Raw genomic sequence first — 13,953 nt, forward strand, 5'->3', positions numbered from 1 at the left:
GTCTAGTGTCCATTTCATGGAAACAACCGTCCGTTTCAATAAGAAAAATAAAATTTTAAACCTTTTTATAACTTTTAAGTGTAGAAATATAAAGCCTGATTTTCTGACGTGTTGATATAAATATTTCAATTCCTAAATGATGAATCGTTTAGCCGCTAGAGCCATTCCAATAAAAATGTCCAGTTCAAGGGAACTCTCCCCTATCTTATCGAATTATATTTTTGCTTCTGAATAATCCAAGGGTTTCAACCCTTAAAACCAACCGCGATTTGACCGATTAATATTAGAAAAGGAGAACTGTCTTCAGAATTGTTCACCTTACCTTTCTTCTGGGCGGATCCCTGGGCGACGAAGAATTTCTAATCCAGGCCTTTTCTACGGTCGAGTAGGTAATGTGCACAACACAAGTTTAATAATATTTTATTGGTTTTCGATCGACTGAGGGTTTTGGGGAATTTTAGAATGTCGAAGATATGTTGACCCGTCGTTCACCCTTTTTGTCTCTGCCAAGTCGAGATAAAGACTTTGTTTTCCTGTACTCTTTTTTGATTAAAAGATATCGCAGCAGATTGGACCAGTAAAATTTGAAATGAAATTATTGTATAAAGAAACGAAATTGTATAAAGAAACGAAACGTATAGAGAAAAGAAAATGATTCTTGAAAAATGGTAATATATATTTTTCCCCAGATATTGACTTAACTTTATATACATATAAGCGAAATATCAACATTCCGCCCACCTAAAATACGAGAAGTATTTCACATCTCGTCCGATGTAGAAACTACAGGCAAAGGGCATAGCTTCACCAGTCTTTTCAATAAACCCGTGTTAGTCTTTACCATAGCTACACGCGCAACGCCATCGTGTCCTGGATAAAGTTCTACAATTCTAGCAATTTTCCACTCAAGAGGTGGAACTAATTCATTTTTTATTAGAACTGAGGTATCCCGACTGACATTGTGACAACTAGTAAGCCACTTATTTCGTTGTTGCAACGTATTCAAATAAGAGTCATGCCAAATATCACGTGTGAGGCGCTGCACTAACAGCCATCTACTAAGATGATTAAGATAAGTCTGGATCGGGAATAGTATTAAGCGGTTCCTGAATCAGAAAATGTCCCGGGGTCAAAACGGATAAATCATTTGGGTCATTACTGAGAGGACAAAGAGGACGTGAATTTAGAATAGCCTCAATTTGACACAGAACGGTTTATAACTCTTCATAACTCAATATTTGCGAACCAATAGTTCGAATAAGGTAGTTTTCCACTGATTTGATGCCAGCCTCGAAAAGACCGCCAAAATGAGGTGCTGACGGGGGGTTAAATGACCATTCGATGCGCTCAGTTGAAGCGGCTTGTTCCATAAGTCTGTTGAGCTCCCTATGAGCTCCAACAAGTGCAGTTACATTATCAGAAAATAACTGACTACAGCGCCCTCGTCGAGCTACTAAACGTTGAAGAGCGGCGATTATTTCATTTTTATTTGCAACATTGGCTTCTGCTTGTTTTCTTAGATTCACAACAAACAATCCATTTTCTGTTTGTGTTATTATAATTTTATCATCTTTCAAAATATCTACTCTTCCTTTCTTGAATCTCTAGCTGTAGATTTCATTGCACCACCTTTCTTTGCACTAGAGATGTTGGTCACAGTATTTACAATGTCACTCAAATTTTCTTTTGAATTGGTGAGATGAGTAGTGCAAGCACTATCTATACAATACAAACATGAATCATTGTTAACAGCTGCAAGAGCAGTTTCAGTTAAACAGGCCATTTCTTCATTGTTTGAACAAAGAGTGGTTTCAGTTAGGAAAACCACTTTTTCATTGTTAGTTTCACTTTGATCTAAGAAGCAATCAGACTCAGGGTGGTTGTTTCGTTTACTGTAAGTACAAGGAGCAAAAGACTGTTTATATTTCACCTTTGTCCTTTTCTTCAGATACTCTTTATCACTGTGATTATCTTTATTACATTCCTTACACCATTTCTTCTTTGGGCATTTTGGTTTAATGTGTCCTGGTTCACCGCACTTGTGACAATCTTCCCCTGTTTGTTAGGGTTTTTATTATTCTTATTCTTGATAGCAGCAAACGCTGTTTTAGAGTCATCTGTGGAACTCTGTTTCATCTTGTTTACATTATCTTCTTCAGATATCAATCTTGGGATCTTTCAAAAGTTTTTTCAGCTTCAGGGGTTGATTCCCAGTCAGTTCTGAACACCGAGTAGTCATCAATGGGCAAGACAGCCAATACTTTGGCAATCTGCGTGGTTTCGGAAATTTCTTCTTTCAATTCTTTGAGCCTGAATGTAATATTCTTCAGATGACTAATATTCTGCATCATGTCTTTGGATTTGTGATAAACAAACGTGTGGTATTCCATCAGCTATTGTTGTTTCAGCTAACTACAGTCACGACGGTATATTGATTGCAATGTGTCGTACATTTCTTTTGAAATTTCACAAGTAAGGATGTGGGACTTCACTGTTTTATCAACAGTTCTGGAGATGAGGCTTTGTGCTCTTGCATCATTGTAGAGCCACTCTTCTTTCTTTGTTGCATCATGCTGAAAGCTTTTCATCTCCACTCACAATCTTCCACAATTTCTTAGTCTTAAGTAAAAGCATCATATCAAAGTTCCAGTGCTAATATGATTCAGCATTTGACAGTCTTGGAAAATTGATGAGAGCAGTATCATCGTTTCTTCGTCACAATGGACCGCTTGGGTCGACGTATCAATAGGTGTCTTGTAACTCACTTATCTTGACAAATTTATAACAAACAGTGATATTTGGCATCACTGGGCCCATAATCTGTTACGAATATTTAGTTTTTCTTACTTATTTTCAATTAATTGCTTTAGTTTTAGACTTAAATATGGTAAATTTTCGTTATCTGGACACCCGGCGATTTTAAAAAAATTTTTGACTGTTGTTACGTATTTTGATGCGTAGATTACGAATCCGAAAGAAAAAAGCGGCGCTCTCCCTTATTTAAAAAGTTACGGCCCTTCAAAGTTCAGAAAAGGGCAACTTTTCAGCCTTCTTTTTCACCAAATAAACTATTTAAAAACACAAGCATTTATTCACTAGGTCACCTTTACACCTTATTCCTCCTTCTTTAACACATTTCACTTCAATAATCAACATTTTTCTTATAAAAATGTTAAAAAATGTACGGAGCTGCTTTTTGGTTACATATCACTGTATTTTATGTTTTTAAGGTTAATGATATGGTTGGTACGACTGATGCAGTCCATATTCCTGAAGTAATTCAAATGTTTTTTACCTTCATTCTTTAGATCGTAAATTGGTTTTTGATGGTGTATTACGAATTTGAAATAGTAGGCGAAGGCAAATACCAACCGCTTTTTTCTGAAATGTCACTAGTAACTGACCTAAAAATAGAGTAATGTCACCAGGAGAAGCATTCGTTTTTAAATTAAGTTTTTTATAAGAAAAATGTTGATTATTGAAGTGAAAAGTGTTAAAGAAGGAGGAATAAGGTGTAAAGGTGACCTAGTGAATAAATGCTTGTGTTTTTAAATAGTTAATTTAGTGAAAAAGAAGGCTGAAAAGTTGCCCTTTTCTGAACTTTGAAGGGCCGTAACTTTTTAAATAAGGGAGAGCGCCGGTTTTTTTCTTTCGGATTCGTAATCTACGCATCAAAATACGTAAGTACAGTCAAAAATTTTTTCAAAATCGCCGGGTGTCCAGATAACGAAAATTTACCACACAATATTACCAACATTCATTTTTGTCTGGACATTGCCAACATAACAATATTTTGACACAGTCCCAATGACCACAAATGCTGAATAAGATGTTTGGTAAAAAATGTCAAAGGTGCCAAAAAAACCAAGTGGATCAAATACTCGCGCCACAGATGACAAAATTGTCCATTTTGTACAGGGACGGTCTAAAGATTCAACTGTATACGAAAACGAATCACAACCTGGGTTCCATTTTAGACCTAGAATTTTTATAAAAGATATTTCTTCGGCATTGAAAATAAGAGACTGCTGCTGTCCATGTTCAGGAGGAATATTTTCAAGAAGTGAAGGATGATTGGCAGAACATTTGCGAAGTTCAAAACCTCCACTTTGCATGAGTGCAATTAATTCCGACTGAAGCTGCTTAACTTCATGCAAGTTTGGGATACTAGATACGATATCATTTATATAAAGATCAGAAGCTAAGGCTTCGGCTAATTGCATGACTGTTCTAAGAGCTAAATATGACGAAGAGGAAACTCCAAAAGTGACAACTTTAAGAGCATAGGATTTTATTGGATCGTTTGGGGTAAAACGCCAAAGAATAGGTACGTTGGTATTCTCGATGCTCAGATGCCACCATAATTTGACAGTACATTTTCTTGACATCTGCTGTGAACGTGTAAGGATGCAAATTCAGAATAATCGTAGAAATATCATTTTGTAATTTTGGGCCTGTTAAAAGAGTGTCATTAAGGCTTAGCCCAGCCGCGTCCTTACAAGATGCATCGAACACCACTCGCACTTTGGTCGTAGTACTTTCTGGCTTGACTACACAATGATGTGGTAAGTAGTACGTAGAAGGACGGTCAGAAAACGGTACTTCTTCCATGTAGCCAGAATCAACAAATTCTTTTATGCTCTCTGAATATGAATCGAAAAGAAGTTCATCTTTTAGAAGTCGACGTTCCAGTGAACAGAATCGTCTTAATGCAATCGAATAGATATTTGAAAAGGAAGGTTTGCCATTTTTGAAAGGTAAAAAACTTTAAATCTACCTGAAGTATCTCTCGAATGAGTATTTTGGAAGATCGATTCACATAAAGTGTCTTCGGATGAGTTGATCTCGACAGAAGGTATGTCTTCAACCTCCCAAAATCTTTTCAAAGTTGTATTAATTTCAGACTCTGAAATAATGAAAGAAGAACTGACTGAATTAGGATTTGTAGAAGGTTGCAGATCTCCTGAGAGAATACAACTGAAGCAAGTGTTGAGACATGAAGGCCATACACTATCACCCACGATACGTCCATCTCGCAAAATCAAGGGATAAAATCCCCCCACCAAGTAGTAAATCTATTGGTGCCGGAATGTTGAAATCAGGATCTGCTAAGTTCAAATTTGCAATATTCTGAAAAGTGTTTTTGAGAATAAATTTAGTGGGCATCTTAGAACATACTTTTGTCATAACAAGAGCCTCGAAATAGAAAATAGGATGGTTTTGATTTTGTGGTCGATTTTTACATGAAACTATTTCTGAACTTGGGGTTTCGATTTGTCCTTCTCCAAAAATGGTCCTAGAACTTGGCATTTTTGAAAGGAATAAGCGGCTTACATATTTTTGTCTAATAATATTTAACTGAGAGCCATTATCGATAAAAACCCTGATTGGTTTATAACAACTCCAGGCATAAAGAATATCCAATATTGCACTGGAGAGAAGAGTTGTCGAAATTTTATTGAAGGTCGGAAGTGCCACCATATTACATGGAGGAGTTTCCGCAAAACTCTCACAGGAAACATGAAGCTATGTGTGATTTTTACCTTGATGACCACACACCCTGCAAGAATCTTGTGATTTACAATCGTGAGCTTTGTGTCCATTATGGAGGCATTTCGTGCACCAATTGTTTTGAACTACCATTTGAAGTCGCTCAATAGGCGTTTTAGATAAGAATGACGGACACTTGTTAATCGAATGAGGTTCCTTGCAAATTGGACATAAAGATTTTGAATTTTTAGACGTCTTTACAAGAAAAGTATGTTGATTGGAATCATTTCGTTTGGGTTTATAATTTGAATGTTTCGAGAAGTTTGAATTTCTTGAAGAATTTGAATTTTTTGAAAGGTTTGAATTTTTTGAAAAGTTAGTGTCTTTCGGCAACATTAACGAAACTGATTCGAGAGCTACACATTGTTTCTGCAAAAAAAAAGTTTCAAGTAGTAGTAGTAGTAGTAGTAGTTTATTTGACCAGATTATGTAGTTTATACATTTATGGCAAGTCACAGTAAATTCACAGTCATATTAGTCAAATCAAAATTAAAAAATATATAAAAATATAATTAAAAGAACAATTAACGTCTAGTAACAGATTATCAATATATAGTATAAGATTTAAAATTTAGACATGAGCAATATATTTTAAAATACAATAAAAGATCATGGTTAACCATACTTATGATAGCTCATAAGGCTTAAAGTACCTAACTGAGTCCATATACTCATCGGTACTGTAAAAGCAATTTTCTAGTAGGTAATTTTTTAGGACTAATTTAAATTTTTTGAATTCCAATATTTTGATAGAGTGGTGGAGAATGTTATATAGATTCAGATTTAGGGAGTTTCTGCGGCTTACAGATAACCTGTGATAACGAGTATTTAGTAAGTCAGCTGATCTGGTATTGTGGTTATGGATGTCGGAGTTTTTTAGTAAAGTATCTTTATTGCGATGTATTTCTAGCAGAACAGTATAAATATATAAAGTAGGCAGAGGCATAATACCCAGACGAATAAAAAATTGATGGCAGTGGTCTCTGTATCCCAGGTTAGCCAAGATGCGTATGGCTTTTTTCTGGCATCTGAAAGCAGCAATTGCGTTAGTAGAGTTTCCCCAAAGGAGAATACCGTACGAAAGTACAGAATGAAAAAGGGAAAAGTAAGATATTCTCATAATATAAGGGTTCGTTACATGTTTTAACCTTCTCAGAACGAAGAGAGCACAAGATAATTTGCGAACAGCAAGGTCAAGATGATTTCTCCAGCTTAATTTGTCATCAATCGTAATGCCTAAAAACGATACATTTGCCCCCTCACGATAATTAGTGTTTGTGGAGACAATCAAATTTTGGGTTTTTCTTTCATTCAATTTGAGTTTATTCTTCGTGAACCAAAGCTTAGCTGAGTTTTGTACTGTGATGACAGAGTCTTTCAAGTTAGTGTAAGACTTGCTTGAGCAAATAATTGTTGTGTCGTCAGCGAATAGAAAACATTTAGTAGGTGCAATGGCGTGGCATAAGTCATTTATATACACAATAAATAAGAAAGGTCCCAAGATTGAACCTTGAGGGACGCCATGCTCGATTTTTTTCAAATCAGATTTTACATTGTTCAGCTCAACACACTGAAATCTGTTTGTAAGATATGAACGAAGGAGTTCCAGGGTAGTGCCCCTTATGCCATAATAACTTAGTTTTTCAATAAGTAGGGAATGTGAAACGCAATCGAAGGCCTTGGTCAAGTCGCATAATGTCAGAGAAGTATGCCTGCCCTGATCAAGGGTCATCACCCGAAGACGATTGTAGATACCAACAATCGAAACGTCGTGAACTAACGTGACTTGGAATCTCTACACTTTTTTATTTTTATTATTTTCTTTTTTCATTCCTTTAATTTTTATTTATTCAATTATTATATTTTTTACTTGTAGGTTATTTCACTATCATTTCATTTCAGGTTTATTGTTGCTTAATATAATTGTTATTTTCAACTATTCTTTTTTAATTACTCTTTTTTACTTGTTTCAGGGATTTCAAATCATTTTATATAGTAGACAATGGAAGTCCGAACTAGTGAAACTCTTCAACCAATAAAGTGGAAAACATCAGAGACAAAACGAATATGTAAAATACCCCCAAAATTATTTATAATATTTGAAAAAACAAAAAAAATGCGAAAATGGATGAACAAATGTATTGTAGCGTTAAGTCGACGGGCATTTTGTTCTTTCTATAAATATAAAATGAAAGGTCTTATTATTTACTATAAAATTCTAGATGGCCTAATCTGCTGTTTTTAGAGTATCCGGCTCGAAAAGAACCATAATATATGATTGATCCAAGGATTTCAACCCTTAGAACCAACCGCGATTTGACCGATTAATATTAGAAAAGGAAAACTGGGTTCAGAATTGTTCACCTTACCTTTTTTCTGGGCGGATCCCTGGGCGACGACGAATTTCTAATCCAGGCCTTTTCTACGGTCGAGTAGGTAATGTGCACAACACAATTTTGATAATATTTCATTGGTTTTCGATCGATTGAGGGTTTTGGAGAATTTTAGAATATCGAAGATATGTTGACTCGTCGTTCCCCGTTTTGTCTCTGCCGAGTCAACGAGATAAGTACTTTGTTTTCCTGCACCAGTTTTTATCGTACTCTTTTTTGTTTGAAAGGTATCGCAGCAGATTAGACCAGTGAAATTTGAAATGAAATTATTGTATAAAGAAACGAAATAAAGAAAATGATTCTTGAAAAATAGTAATATATAGTAATATAGTATATATTTTCTCCAGATATTGACTTAACTTTATATACATATGAGCGAAGTATTAACAATAATGTATTGGGGAACGTAAAAATATTTTTGCTTCTTTGAGTTCATTCAAAATGGCAATGATTTCATTGTTGTGCGAAGTATTTCCTGCATCTCGAGAGGCTATCAATAATTTGAGACGTTCACATAGCTCGTTGGGATCGTCCCAATAAATGTATTCAATGGGTTTTGTATTGAATGCCATCACAAGAGGTGATGTTTTGGGTAGACATGATGTCACCGCAGTAGTAGTAGTATTTTAGGTTGATAATGTTGAAAAACCACCATTTTCATAATTTGTTGATTTGTTTTCGTTCACATCGTATATGTTTATAGGTAGTTAAGAGATTAATTTTGACATAATAAAAGTGTGAGTTGAGTTGTCTAAAATAAATACATTCAATCAAGAGTTTACTTGAGATATTTCTTCTACTTCAACATGGTAGCAGAGCGTAGTTGGTTAGCCTGAGGTTCCGGAGTATAAGAAATATTTGCAAATTATAAGAAACTGCTGAAAGTTTCTTGCTGAAAATTTTTGACATTGACAAGTGTTCAGTTTATTTAGCTGAATCCAAGCTCTACCAAAAGCAAAATGGATGCAACTGAAATACAAATAGGATTACTTGAGAGCTAGTCAAACTGGTCATCATGGAAATACAAGAGCAGCTTACTATTGTGATGTGTTTTGTGACACAAGTTATCTATATCAATATTGTTAGATTGGCTACAGTGACTGTCGGAACTACCTGTCATATTGTAAGTCTACAGAGATGAATAAAGGTAGTTGCTCATGGACATGCGACTAGAAAGTATCACGAGTTTCATTCAAAATATAACAACTATTACGAAGTATTCAAGGCGGTACTGGGGTAGTTGAAGGAAAATTAACTTTACCCTAACCTTTACCAGAAAACGCATCCCAAACTCAGAGAACAAAGTATGAGAAGGAGTTGAAAGACTTCAGTCAAGCAGACAATATAATGCTTTACTGGTTCTTACAGTAAATATGACTCAAGAAACGCTTGCTAAAGTGATGAGGTACACTAATGCTCGTGAAATGTGGCAAGAATTACACAGGCTGTATGATGGTTATGTTGAGGACAAAACATATGACACATGCATGCAATTCTTCAGCTACACACGACACGCAGAAGATGACATTCCATCTCATATTTCTAAACTCAAAAATCTTTGGGATATTCTGCAAAATGAAATCACCAAGGATAAAGTAGTAAATGGAAACATCTGTAAATGCCATCTACCAGAATTGTTGCAGATCTGCAAGATTTTGGGGACTATTCCTCCAGAGTATTTTTCGTTCAAGTCAAGTTGGATGTTAATGTCGAAGAACGAAAGAATAATTGACAGTTTAACTAACCAACTTTGTGCATACGAAAAACTTTATCATCCAAATCCTTGGTCGAAGAGGAAGTGATGTTCTTGGAAAATAAAGAAAAATTCAAAGGAAATCACAATATGAACCTGTTTTGTAAATATTGTAAACGAAAAGGACATGAAATAAAACACTGTTTCAAATAGAAAGCAGATGGAAAACCTCCAAAACCAAGAAATGAAAAACATGAAACTAGTGATACCAATAATGCCACTCTCGTAGCAGTAACTCCGTGTTGAATTCTAAGTGTGATAAAGACATTTGGTATGTTGATAATGGTGCTACGAATCATATCACCAATCAAAGTGATATGTTTCAAGAATACACACCTTTTGATGGAAATCACAGGGTCGCAATAGCTAATGGAGATTCAATCCCAGCTCTAGGTCAAGGTACTCTGATAGTGAAAGCTTGTGTAAACGGAAGAAAACAGATTTTCACCATGACAAATGTATGGTATGTTCCAGAAATAAACAAAAATCGTTTCTCTGTTTTATCCGTGCAAGGTAAAAACACGGATAGCCTATGTAGTATGATGGGTGTGTGTAACAAACAAAGAATTATACTGTGAGTGAAACTGTATTCATAAAATGTTTACTACTAATTAACGAGTGATCTAATTCTGTTTGGACCAACGTGTCAGATCGACTGATTGTGTTCGCGAAAGAATGTCACTCGGCTGTTTGCCACAATGATGCCAGACTCAATCACTGATACCACATCCTATTCATTTCAAGTGCTGAAAAATGTCAAATAAAACTCCCTGGAGAAACTATTTTAGTTGAAACAAGAAACAGATATTGAGGATTGTACAAACTGAATTTGAAATTCGTCAAACCCGAAGTTGCTGTTAATGTGAATACAGTTGGCAATGAAAACGTATTACAGCTGTACCACGAGAGACTTGGACACCAAAATAAGATACATGTGAAATCGCTACTTGAACGTGAACTTGGTATATATGTCAATTTGGACAAAGAATTTTGTGAAGGATGTGTTTACGGAAAAGCTCATATAATGAAGTTTGGTACCAGAGATAGAGCTGGTGTTCCTGCACAACGAATACATGCTGATGTATGTGTCCAGTTTAAAGATAATTTCAGTAGGTTCCGTTATGTCTTCTTCATTAAAGAAAAATCTGAAGTTGTAGAAAAACTGAAGAGTTTACTCGTAGAGATTAAAACTATGGAATACAACGTTCATGAATTCTTATCAGATGGAGAATTCTCAAATAGAGAAATAACCAAAGTTCCCAATAACTATGGAATACGACAAAGAATCATCATGCCCGACATTCCTCAGCAGAATGGTTGTGCAGAGCGCGATAATCGAACAGTAGTTGAAACTGCCCGAGCTTTGATACAGGCTAGAGAAGGACGAATAAGTCAAAGCTTGTGTGCTGAAATGATCAATACAACTGTATTAAACAGATCCGGTACATCTGGTATCAAAGACAAATCCCAGCTTCGAAATATGGTTTAAAAAGAAGCCAAATTTGAGACATCTCAGAGTAATAGGCAGTTATTGCTATGCACACATACCAAAAAGATGAAAGAAAATGGATAGAAAGGCTATAAAAGGAGTACTCGTTAGATATGAGAATGATGATGGATATCGTATCTGGTGTGAAGAAACCAAGAGGCTAATACTATCTCGTAATTTTTTACAAAGATAAACCATTAAATTCTGTTATGGCAAGAGTACCTTTTACTAATAAAAATGAAACGAGAGAAGATGGCATACCAGTAGACACAGATGCTAAAAATACACCGGATATCTCCGGCTCTCAAACTGAAGCGATAGAAGATCCATTTCTAGAAGATGAGGACATTGTAAGGAAAAGGCAGCTGAGAGATAGACATGAAATCAGAAAACCACTCCGTTTCGATGATTATGCCATGATTGTTGCTAGTGAAATAACCGAACCTAAAGAGCCACTCACTTACAAAGAGTCCATCTCCTGCCCTGGGAAAAATCATTGGATTCGAGCAAAGGAAGCTGAATGTAGATGGTTCTGTAGATAAATTCAAGGTCAGATTGGTTATCAAAGGTTATTCACAAGGGAAGGGTGAAAACTTCGATTAAACCTTCAGCCCTGTAGCGAAAGGTAGTACGATAAAAGCTATTCTGAGTATTACTGCTAGTAGAAAAATGACTCTCACCCAGTTTGATATTTCTTCTGCATTTCTCTATGGCGAGCTTGACGAAGAAGTTTATATGAAACAACCTGAAGGATATGAGGATGGTACTAATCGAGTATGTCGACTTCAGAAATGTTTATATGGACTCAAGCAAGCACCAAGATGTTGGAATAAGCGGTTCCATGATGTTGTGAAGAAACTTGATTTCCAGCAAAGTAATGTAGATCCATGTTTATACATAAAGAAACATGGAAATGATATGATAATCTTGGTCATATACGTTGATGATGGGTTGCTAGCAACAACTAATGATACATTGAAGAATAAGTTCTTGCAAAGCTTGCAGAATGTGTTCAAAATAGCAGTGAAACCTGCTTGCTATTTCCAAGGATTAGAAATCAAAATCATTCAATTAAATCAATCATGCTTATTCAAGAAAAGTATTAGAACGCATTGGCATGCAAGATTGTTAACCCGTTTCAACACCGATTGTAAAAGATTGTATTCAATCAGAGAACGAATACGAAATAGATTTGAATACAACTTTTCCATACAGAGAAGCGGTTGGGGCTCTTATGTATCTAATGACAGGTACAAGACCAGACATTGCTTATGCAATCGGTATTGTTTCCAGATCGTTAGAAGATCCCAGCAATCATAATTGTATCCAAGTAAAACGAATATTTCGACACCACAAAGGAACAACAGATTACGGTATAACGTACAAAACAAACAGTATGGATGGTCTGATAAGTTTTAGTGATGCTGACCATGGCAGAGATGAAACGACAGGACGTTCAACAACAGGTGTTATTTGTATGTATGCTGGCGGTGCGATATCTTGGCTCAGCCAACGACAAACCTCAGTAGCAATTTCCTCAACGGAAGCTGAGATAGTAGCTGCAAGTGAAGCTTCCCGTGAACTGGTTTGGTTGACACAGCTATATGAAAAGTTTTTGGATATGGAATGTAATCCAGTATTGATGGTCGATAACGAAGCTGCAATACGCTTGGCCCAAAATCCGGAATATCACAGACGTACCAAACATTTCTTTGTAAGGAAACAGGTATTAAATGGTGCTATTTCAATTCAAAAAATAGCATCAGAACACCAAGTAGCAGATGCACTTACCAAACCGCTGTTCAAGCCAAGATTGAATATTTCACGACAAACAATGGGATTGAACGAATTATTCGATGAGAGAGGGTGTTGAAAAACCACCATTTTCATAATTTGTTGATTTTTTTTCGTTTACATTGTATATGTTAACAGGTAGTTGGGAGATTAATTTTGACATAATGAAAAAGTAAGTTGAGTTGTCAAAAATAAATACATTCATTCAAGAGTTAACTTGAGATATTTCCTATACTTCAACAGAAAAAACCCAGTACCAGTTTTACGATGATTTCCTTCTGTAGAAAACAACGGTTTGATTATGTTGGTGTACTTGTATCTCTGAGTGCCTTTTAGATGCCCGGCGGAATTCTTGTGAGCGCTCGATAAATCCAAAATCTTTTTGTATACATTCAAATCCTCAGTATTATAATTTTCATGCCGAGGAATAATAGTTCATATATACCGGGTGTTCCTTTCCAGTGATACCCAGCCAATTTTATGTATCCGCTACGCTTGTCAATCGATTTCCTTTTGGCCTAGGAACCATTTTGAATATACCCCATCATATATGGGACCATATACTTTGTCGATTTTCTTGTCATTTACCCAATGTTTTTTAATGTACGGTTGATACATTATCGGATATTGATCGATATATTCTTCTGAAACTTGTTAATTTATGCCTGACGCAACGTTGTCATCTTGTTTCTCTTCTGCATAGCCACTAAAGACGTTTTCATCATCATCATTCTCATCTGTACCTGCAACATGTACGAGGGATTGGAATGGAGTCGTTTCAGGCTCTTCCACTGTCTCTTGTTTGAGTTCGGTTTTTGCCTCAGTTTTCAGTAAGGTAGTAGCTGATTGTGTTGTTGTTTTATTTGATATTTTCCTCAATGGAATAGACAGAGGTTTGAAAAATCTTTGCAATGACCCATCTTCTTCGGATTTACCCAATTTCAGAGCCAAATATTTTTTTTCGAATGAAGCTT

The 13,953-nt window shown here is 35.7% G+C and overlaps 1 long non-coding RNA gene across 2 annotated transcripts; it reads left to right on the top strand.

The window, feature by feature from the left end:
- Window positions 1-3,740: 3,740 nt before the first annotated feature.
- LOC111508174 (uncharacterized) lies at window positions 3,741-9,122 on the top strand. 2 transcript variants are annotated; one of them, XR_002722494.2, is made up of 4 exons: window positions 3,746-4,565; window positions 4,678-4,855; window positions 4,904-5,758; window positions 7,524-9,122. It is a non-coding gene; the product is annotated as an uncharacterized lncRNA (long non-coding RNA). The 2 variants fall into 2 exon arrangements; XR_002722493.2 differs by having other exon boundaries at window positions 3,741-4,855.
- Window positions 9,123-13,953: the final 4,831 nt, after the last annotated feature.

This window comes from Leptinotarsa decemlineata, unplaced genomic scaffold, assembly GCF_025532065.1.
Source record: "Leptinotarsa decemlineata unplaced genomic scaffold, Ldec_3_MD MMD2_P_RNA_scaffold_9, whole genome shotgun sequence".
NCBI classification, from domain to species: Eukaryota; Metazoa; Arthropoda; class Insecta; order Coleoptera; family Chrysomelidae; genus Leptinotarsa; species Leptinotarsa decemlineata.